This window comes from Dasypus novemcinctus, chromosome 21 (genome assembly GCF_030445035.2).
Source record: "Dasypus novemcinctus isolate mDasNov1 chromosome 21, mDasNov1.1.hap2, whole genome shotgun sequence".
Classification (NCBI taxonomy): Eukaryota; Metazoa; Chordata; class Mammalia; order Cingulata; family Dasypodidae; genus Dasypus; species Dasypus novemcinctus.
Genome location: NC_080693.1, coordinates 47421088 through 47431525, shown reverse-complemented (window position 1 = coordinate 47431525; position 10438 = coordinate 47421088). Strand labels below are relative to the sequence as shown.

The following is a 10438-nucleotide window of genomic DNA, read 5'->3' as shown; positions in this document are numbered from 1 at the left end:
AATAGGTTTACACTCACAGGAATAGGTTAAGTCTATGAACATAATTTTCTGGGGTCCATCCAGCAGCAAACTGTCACAATACTAATGTTGGAACTATCAGATAGGGAATTTAATCTAAATATGATAAAAATGCTGAAGGCTCTAATAATAAGATTGAAAACGTGTGATTGGATAGGCAATTTCAGCAAAGAGATGGAAACTGCAGGAAAGAATCAAATGGATACAGGGTTTTTTTGGAGGGAAGTAATGGAAATTGATTGTATTATTGTTGCACATCTCTATGAATATACTAAAAATTACTGAAATATACACCTTAAATAGGCGAATAGTGTGGAAGTGAGTTATATCTCATTATAGCTGTTATAAAAAAGAGAATGATTAGCTTTGTGCAGTGGCAGTATTGAAGCCAATGAGGTTTATCTGAGGCGCAATTATTGCTAATTGAAAAAAGAGAATGAGGGAAGCAGACGTGGCTCAAGCAGTTGGGCACCTGCCTACCACACAGGAGGTCCTGGATTCGGTTCTCAGTGCCTCCTAAAGAAGATGAGCAAGACAGTGAGCTGATGTAATGGGCTGGTGTGGTGAACTGATGCAACAAGATAACACAATGAGGAAACACAATGAGAGACACAACAAGTGGAAAGTGGAGGTGGCACAAGCGATTGGGTGCCTCCCTCCCACATGGGAGGTCCTGGGTTCAGTTCCTGGTGTGTCCTAAAAAGAAGATGAGCACACAATGAACAGACACAGAGAGCAGACAACAAGCACAAATGAAGGAGGGATAAATAAATCTTTAAAAAAAGAGAGAATGAAATGGAAATTATAAAAATGAGAAACAGTAACAGACATAAACAGCCTTTGATGGGCTAATCAATAGACTTAACAGAAGACACAAATGATAAATAATAGGAATAAAAGACAGAACATGACTACATTCTCTATAGATATTTTTAAAACACCAAAGTAATACTAAAAACAACTGTATGTCCATTAATTTGGCAACCTAGATGGAATGGACAAATTCCTTGAAGGACAAAAACTGTCAAAGCTCATTCAAGAATAAATAGATAACCGAAATACTACTATATACAAACAAATTGAATTTGTAGGTAAAAACTTTCTAGGCTATTCAACTCAAGACCGAGATAATTTTCCTGGTGAATTCTTCCAAACATTTAAGTAAGCAATATTACCAATTCTACACAAAACCTTCCAAAATGTAGACTAGGAGGGAATAGTTCCTAATTCATTTTGTAAGATCAGAATTACCCTGATCTAAAAGCCAAATAACATTACAAGAAAATAAAACAACAAACCATTATTCCTTATGAACATAGAAACAAAAAGTCTCAACAAAATACTAGTAAATTAATAACATATAAAAACAAGTGCAGTTTATTCCAGCTGGTCAACATTAAAAAAAAAATCAAACAATTATTTACACATAATTTCTACAATTCAGATGAAAAGCTCCAATTCCTTGAAAACTCCAATCAAAATAACCCTAGGTAAAATTGGTAATCCCAATAGTTCTATCACTACTAAAGAAATTGAATGCATAATGAAAACTCTTTCAAAAGAATCTCCAGATATAGATGGTTTCACCAGAAACAAACTTTTAAAGAATAAGTAACACCAGTACTACAAAATACCTTCTAGAAAATAGAAGAGGAAGGAACACTTTCCAACTCATTTTATGAAGCTGGCATTACATTGATACAAAACCCAAAGACAGAAAGCAAAAAGAAAATGACACACAGTATCTCTTATGACCATAGATGCAAAATCCTCAAAAATAATTTTTAGCAAGTCAGATCCAATATGTAAGATTTTAGCAAGTTGAATCTAATGTATAAAAATAATTATAAGATGAAATTAGATTAGTAGTTATGTAGAACTGAGGAAGGAATGCTAAGGGGTGTGGAGTATTTCTTTTTGGGGTAATGAAATTGTTCTAAAATTTTTGAGATGATGAATGTACAACATTGTGATTATACAAAAAGCCATTGATTATGCACTTTGGATAGATTATACAGTATGTGAATATATCTCAATAAAACTGCTTAATTTAAAAAAAGCTTAACACCTCCCATCTCTATGGTGACTGCTCTGGCCCACCTAAACTGTTTGAGTCAAGTGAATTAATCCACATGCCCTTGACAATTTTGAATAGGTAAACTTGCCCCTATACATTTCTTTGTATTTCTGTTTGAAGTTTTTCATCATATGCTTTTTAATTATTCCTTTTATAATTACTAACTTGCATATTATTTTTGTAAATTAGGAAAGAAATAGTCATTGTAAAATATTTTAAAAAGTCCTGTATGATGATATAAATGTTTGTTTTGTAAGTTCACAACTTTTACTATAAACTTATTGTTTATGTATGTCCATGTATGAATGATAAACCTCAATAAAAAGTTAAATGTAAAAAAAAAAAAAATTATACACCACAACCAGGGCAGGATTTTTTCCAGGAATGCAGGCCTGGTTCAATATCTAAAAATCAACCATTGTAATCCACCATATTTAGAGGCCAAAGAAAATGAACCACATGATATATCAATTGATGCCTGAAGGATATTTTTGCTTGGTGTAGGATCATGAGTTCCCAGTTCTTTTCTTTTAGCACTTGAAAAATATTGTACTACTTCTTTCTGAACTCCATGGTTTCTGATGGGAAATCATTCTGATTTAAATTGTTTTTTCTCTCTAAGTAAAGCTTCATTTTTCTCTGGTTGCTTTCAAATTTTCTTTTGTTTTGTTTTGTTTTTCAGTTCTCCAATTATATGTTTTTATGTGGATTTCTTTGAGTTTATCCTGTTTCAGTTTTGCTAATATTTTTGGAACTGTAGGTTTATATCTCTTGCCAAATTTGGGAAGTTTTCAGTCAATATTTCCTCAAGTACTTTTCAGTCTTGCCCTCTTTCTGCTCACCTTCCAAGACTCTGAAGACGTGAATATTAGACCTTTTTTTTTTAAGTATATGTGCTGCCAAAGCAAGCACTTATTATAGTTCCATGGGTGAAGCTCTGTTCAGTTTTTAAGTCTACTTTCCCTCTGTTGTTTCAGATAGGGTAATTTATATTATCATTTGGTTCACTGATTCTTTCCTCTGTCCTTTCCATTCTGCTATTGAGCCCATCCACCGAACTTTTCATTTTGGTAATTATATTTTTCAGTTCTAAAATTTCCATTTTGTTCTACTTTATATCTTCTATTTCTTTGTGGAGACTTTTCTATTCTTTTCTGAGGCTTTCTATTTTTTCATTTGTTTCAAGCATGTTTGTAATAGCTCACTGAAACATTTTTTATCATGGCTGTTTAAAAATCTTTGACAGATATTCTAAACATATCTGAGATATTTTTTGAAAGCATTTAAAGGCAAGTGGATTAGCTGCTGCAACCTGGGGCAAAAGATAACAGTAGAGGTAGACAATATACTGAAAAACCTGGAAAGAAGAGGTTGCAGAAGACAATATTTGGGAAATGAGGGCTTTCAAAATTCCTGCATAGTCCAGGAATATGTGTCCTGGGTATGGACACATTCTCAGAAAAGATCTGAGAAGGCCATAGGTTCTCATCTCTGACTGACCTTCAGGCTCTACACAAGCAGAAAGGGAAGGTTAAGGCCAGTTGTAAACTACATGGCTAAGTACTGAAGGAGTGTCCCAATACAAAACCAATCTGAAACAATTGAGAGAGGGTTTGGGGTTTTTTTAAGTTCCAGAATGTATTAGTCAGCCAAAAGGGTGCTGATGCAAAATACCAGAAATTGGTTGGTTTTTATGAAGGGTATTTATTTGGGGTAGGAGCTTACAGATACCAGGCCATAAAGCATAAGTTACTTCCCTCACCAAAGTCTATTTTCATGTGTTGGAGCAAGATGGTTGCCAATGTCTGTGAGGGTTCAGGCTTCCTGGGTTCAGCTCCTCTGTTTTCTCCACAAGGTCAGCTGTGGACTATGAGGCTCTCTAGACTATGTCTCTCTCCACAAGGTCATCTGTAGACTATCAGGTGAACAGCTCTGTCTCTCTCCCTGGGGTTTCTGCCATGTCTAAGGAGCCATCCCTGTTCCTCTGTGTTCTTCTCCTGTCTCAGGTCCTCTCTTCCCAGGTCTTGCTTCTCTTTCCTCTGCATGCTGACTTCCTGGGGCTCCAGCTTAAGACTTCAGCATCCAACTCCAACACCAAAACTCCAACATCAGAAACCCTCACATCAAAAGCTCCAACTCTGTCCTTTACCATGCCTTTTATGGTATGGTACCCTAATGACGTGGCCCAATCAAAGCCCTAATAATAACTCAATCATGCCCAGGAACAGACCAGATTACAAACATAATCCAATATCTATTTTTGAAATTCATAATCATATCAAACTGCTGCACAGAAATTTAAGAAAATCTCTGTCAAACCACTAGCTGACCACTAAGCTAATATAACAGAGGCCTCAGTCACCATACATAACAAAGAATACTGACTTTACAAAACCAGTTCAGAAAAGTCATTAAGGAAATAAACAGCAATGACTATAACAGGCAGAAGCAACAAGCTCTGGGGAAGAGGAAGAATCTGACATCCAGAGTTGCCACGTTGCAATAGTCAAAACATTCCATTTTCAACAAAAATTCATGAGGCATGAAATGAAAGAAAAAGTATAACTCATTCACAGGAAATGAAATTAAAAGAAACTATCCCTGAGGAACCCCAGACATTGAATTTACTAGACAAAGATTTTAAATCAACTGTTTTAAAATTTTTCAAAGAGATAAAGGGAGCCATGGGGGAAAAACTAAAGAAAACCAGGAGAATGTCTTCTCATACATATAATATCAATAAAGTGAAAGAAATTATAAAATTGAATCAAGTAAAAATTCTGTTTTTGAAAAGTACAATAGCTGAAATTTAAAAGTTCACTAATGGGGTTCACCAGTACATTTGAGTAGGTGGAAGAAAAAATTCAGAGAACTTGAAGATAAGTCAACTAGGACTACCCAGTCTATGGTAAAGAAAGGGAAAAAATTAAGAAAAATAAACACAGCTCAAGAGCCCCATGGGATACCATCAAGTGTGTCAATACACACAAAATGGAAGACCCAGAAAGAGAGGAGAGAGGGAAAATGTCAGAAAGAATATTTGGAGAAATAATGGCCAAAAACTTCCCAAGTTTGATGAAAGATATAAATTTACACATCCAGGAATCTCAACGAACTCAACGAAGTAGGATAAGCTCAAATAAATCCATACCAAGACAGATTATAACTGAATTGTTGAAAGACAATAACAGAGAGAATCTTGAAAGCAGAAACTATCCCAATAGGATGTTTATAATAAAATAAATGGAAAATAAGTGTTGGGGAGATTATGGAGAAATTGGAACCCACATACATTGTGGTGGGAACATAAAATAGTGCAGCCACTGTGGAAAAACAGTTTGGTGGTTCCTTAAAAGTTAAACATAGAACTACCATATGACCAAGCAATTTCATTCTTAGGTATACCCTAAAGAAATGAAAACAGGCATTCAAACAAAAACGTTTATCTGAATGTTCATAGCTGCACTATCCTTAACAGCCTGACATACATAAGGTACTCAATAAATATTTGTTAAATGTCAGCTGAGAAGGCTCTTAAATATACTTTTTATGGTCCTTATTGCACTTAACCTTTTTCAGCATTTGTCACTATTAACCATTTCTTTTTTCAAAAATCCTTGTTCATTCATTCAGTGATATTCTTGGAGCTGAGCATGGAGATACACTGGTGAACAAAACAACTACAGTCTTTCCCTTCATATGTTCTAGGGAAGGAGATGGACATTAACCAAATAGCTGCACAAATAAGTAGCCACACAAAGCAGACATACATGGTGCTATGTTTTCCCTGAGCTACTAAAGCAAGCTCAGATCTCTACAGACCCAGACCAGGTCCTCAAGGGGTTTGGTTCTTCTAACACCACCACATCACCCCCTCTGAGAATTCATTTCCCATAAGAGCTCTTACCCTTCTTCATATTGGTCCTATGATTAGTGCTCCAGCAGTGTATTTTCCCCAAGACAGTCTCTTCACAATTATGTGCATCTGATGAAACAGCTCACATACTTTTTAATAACTCCCATTGCTCCTTTGATCTCAGCAGCCTGGGCCCAACTTCATTTCATGAATTAAGCCTAATTTTGTCCTCTCAGCAATGTCCCTTCCTTTAAGGCCAATCTAATATGTGCTGCTAGACTGAGAAAGGACAGGAGAAAGATGGAGCTGCAGGAGAAGGGAGGCCTTGAAGATGGGATATCCTAAGTCCCCTTGCTTCTTTAGCCTGGAGGTGGGTTATGGCTCCAGCAATCTCTCCCTGGACAGTTCAGCACTAAGAAGGTCCCTGCCAAAGCCTATTTTGGGGCAAGGATGGGGTGGGAGGAAGGTATGAAGAAGTCATTGGGCAAGAATGCCGGTGGGGGTGGGATTTCAGGACAGTTGATTTTATGTGAAATAAGACTTTTGTCTTTACTGGCATATGGGTTGGATGGAATGTACGAAAAGTGTTGGGTGGAAGGGAGAACAGAACATAGACACACATTGGACTTTCTCCCCCACTTCCTACACACTCACTACAGCTTCTTCCCATACCTGGGAGAAAACACAATCAGGTCTTTTACTCAAGTCTTCCATTCTCTAATGTTTCCTTTTTAATCCTTTTCTCTTCATCTTCTGACTCCTGCCTGCTGCCTCTTCCACTCACTTCAGGATTTCATTCTTTCTCTATTGCTTTTCCTCCATCTTTTCCTCCCTTCTATTAATTCTTGTGTTTAATAAAACTTGTTAATGTTCCCAGGATTACTACAGACTAGATCCACCCCTGTTTTTGGAATCTGCTTATACCTCCTCCCCTCCTCTTAGTTTTGTGTGGACTGATTTCCTTAGAACATGGGGGCCAAGATTGAGTAACAACAGACAAGGATCAAGAAAACTCCCCTTACCCCATATATCCTTCCTCCTCTGATATGTCTATTTTCTTTCCCATTTGGAAGTACCCTCCAATCTATTTTCTATGCATTTAGTTACAAGAAAATATTTCCAATGATGCCTAGGAGGTTGTGGAAAGATTGCTAATATGATGTTTCTAGGCTGGTAAATTTAGCAGTGCAGGGAATTAGGATTCTTAGGTCTCCTTCAAGGTCCCTTAAACTGCATTCCTTTATCCAGTGCTACTCTTTCTCTTCTGGCCCCTCAATGGTCTAGCCAGCCCCAGTCACCATCGGACAATCAAACATTATTTTGAGAACCATCTGTGAGAAGGATTCTGTATGCCCTAAGCACCATGTGATACGTTATGTATTAGGCTTCCATTGAAATTACAAAATCATGAGAGCAGGTAGAGCCATCCTTGTGGAAAATACCAAATACATGGCAACATTATGGAGGAGGTGATTATTTTGAACCTTGGGGGGGGGGGGGAGAATTCAGATAGGTGAACAGGGGTAGAAGGCAATATGGGGGGCAGGGTGGGGGGAGCACTGACTTGATGAAAGGCCCTGGGACCTGAGGATGCAATGAGAAGTTTAGTTTTGTTGAAGTCAAAGAATCTTATAGGGGAGCAAATAAGAGAATAGTAGTTTGGAGTAGGGATTGTAGTGTTAATGAGACCTGGTGCAGAATCCCATCCCTTTCATTCATTCTCTGTGTGACCTGGTGTAGCAGTCTGATATTACTGATGTAATAAAAAAAGAAATATTGGGTTATGTTTGTAAACTGGTCTTTTCCTCTGGGCATATTGGAGAGTATTGGATTCAGAGATTTTACTTTTACTTGATTAAATCATGATTAAGACTTTGATTGGGCCTCCTCAGTAGAAGGTTGAGTTCCGCCCACCAAGGGGCACCCCCATTTGGTGGGGACTCACAGAGAAACTGTGCCACAGAGAAGGGAGAATGGAGTCTTGACCTGGAGCCCCTGGAAGAAAGGACACAAAGGAGCTTGGTTGTGAGGAAAGAGGAGCAAGACCCAGGAAGAGAGGAACTCTGAGCCTGGAGAGAAATAAACTCCAGGAGAGAGGAACCCAGGAAGCCTGAATCCTGGCAGATGTTGGCAGCCATCTTGCTCCAACACGTGGCAAAAGACTTTGTGAGGGAAGTAACTTATGTTTTATGGCCTGGGAACTGTAAGCTTCTACCCCAAATAAATATCCTTTATAAAAAACAACCAATTTCTGGTATTTTACATCAGCACCACTTTGGCTGACTAATACACCTGGGGCAAATTATTGATCCTCTTTAAACCTCAATTTACCTGTCTGTAAAGTTAGGCTAGATAATAATATTATGGATATTTTATAAGCATTACAATAATATGTGAGAATTAAACAAGATAATGCTTATTATAAGCATAGTAAACATAGCTCCTAGCACATAGTAAACACTTAATAAATGTTTACTACTGCTGCTACTACTAGTATTATTGCAATGAAAGTTTACCACTACAATCATGATTACTATTGCTACTAGTAAGTGGCAGATGGTCCTGGAAGGGAAGATAGGGACCAGTTTGTATGGAAGACCCTGAAAACCCATCTAAGGATGAATTTTCTCCTGTAGAAAATGAAGAACCATGGAAAGAAAGAATTTGAAAATATTTTGAATTAGAGGGAGGAAATGACTTTTAGGAAACCGATACTTGTACTATGTTGCACAGTATGAATTAAAATGGGGCAGAGCCTGGAGGCAGGAGACCACTTGGAAGCTCAAAAATAAGTCAGGTAGGAGGAATGATTTGGTAGTAACTTTAAAAGAAGAACTCTGGTTCTTAGTGACAATAGATGTGAAGTACAAGGGAGAAAAATTCTAGCTGGGTGAGGGTATAATTAGACAGAAACTGGGGTTTTGAGAAAGGAATCTGGATTTGAAGAAAAGAAGGAATAAGAATGATTACAGAATAATAATGACAGGTGGTATGGTAGTTTGAGACTGTGTGCATCCCAGAAAATCATGTTCTTAAAGCTGGTCCATTCCTGTGGGTATGAACCTATCGTAGGTGGGATCTTTAGATTAGGTTACTTCAATTAAGGCATGACCCAGGGTGGGTCTTAATTATCTTACTGGAGACCTTTATAAATGGGATGAATATGGAGAAAGAGACAGAACCACAGGAGCAGGAAGCTGAAGGCAAGAAAGACTAGAGGAAAAGGGAGAGACCAGCAGACACCATCATGTGCCTTGGCATGTGACAGAGGAGTCCAGGATCACTGGCAGCTGATCTTCAGGGAGAAAGCATCACCTAATGATGCCTTTATTTGGACATTTTTCTCAGCCTTGGAACTGTAAGCTTGTAAGCTGATTAATCCCTGCTGTAAAAGCCAACCCATTTCTGGTATATTGCATTTTGGCAGCCTAATAGACTAAAACAGGTTTAACAGTGTCATTTGGAATAGGGTATGGAGGAGAAAGGACCATTTGGGATTTGGTCATTTCAGCAACTCGGTAAGTCATGGAAGAGAGAGTTTTTTCAGGAAGGGAGAAGCAGATAGCTTTTCCATGGTCCTGAGACCACCACCTACTAACCCCACCCTGGGTCATTCTGCTAGCAGAACAAGAAGTACGTGCAATAGAAAACACCTCTTGCTGCACTTGGGTAAATACGTCAAACTAGATTGAATTAGATATTCAAAAGCTCTATAATCAAACAACTTCATTATAAAATATTAATAATCCATCTCATAAACCTTATGGGAGTCCAGTAAAAACTACCTACCCAAGCTTTCTTGGCTTCTGCCATTTCTAAGTCCAATAATAACCATAATATTGATTTTTATATTCAGACCTCTAATATTCAACCTAATAGTTTCCTTTGTTTCCAAAAGATTACACACCAGTGAACTATTCTTCTCAGTAGCATCTATCAGAAGTCAAGAATATAATAATGTGGACTTATATTACAGCCAGATATCCTCCAACTTGGAACCAAAGAATATCTTCAGCTTCAAGCAAAACAGGTTTCATTTCTTAAACCCCAACCAAACCCCATGCCAACTGGAAAAAGCTAGAGTGGTCATTGCCCCTAGACCCTCAAAGATTGAGGAATGTTACCAAAGAGGGGGGAGGGGACTAAAACTGCCACTTAATAACCCACTTTCTATCAAAATAGCCTCTTCCTTACTAGCTTGCAGAAGTTTTCATTTCCCTTTCTTTCAGAGCTCCCCGTCTCCTAATGTTTATTCTAAGAGGTTTGCTTCACTGCAAGATAAGTTTCTATTTCCTGTCCCACTGCAGTATCTACTAAAGCTGGTTCTGACCAAGTCAAGCCACAAGGACATGCAGTCAGATGAAGCCCTGATCTAAAGTTACCTTTGCCTAATTTTAATAGTAAAAATCACACCCAACGATCTTGCTAAGATGCATTTTTTATCATGTGACATATGAAGCAGCATGATTTGAAACTGCTTGTGCTCC

The 10438-nt window shown here is 37.7% G+C and overlaps 1 pseudogene; it reads left to right on the top strand.

Annotated features, from left to right (window-relative positions):
• Positions 1-380: 380 nt before the first annotated feature.
• On the top strand, positions 381-450 carry LOC111764819 (U4 spliceosomal RNA; annotated as a pseudogene).
• The last annotated feature ends 9988 nt before the right edge of the window (positions 451-10438 follow it).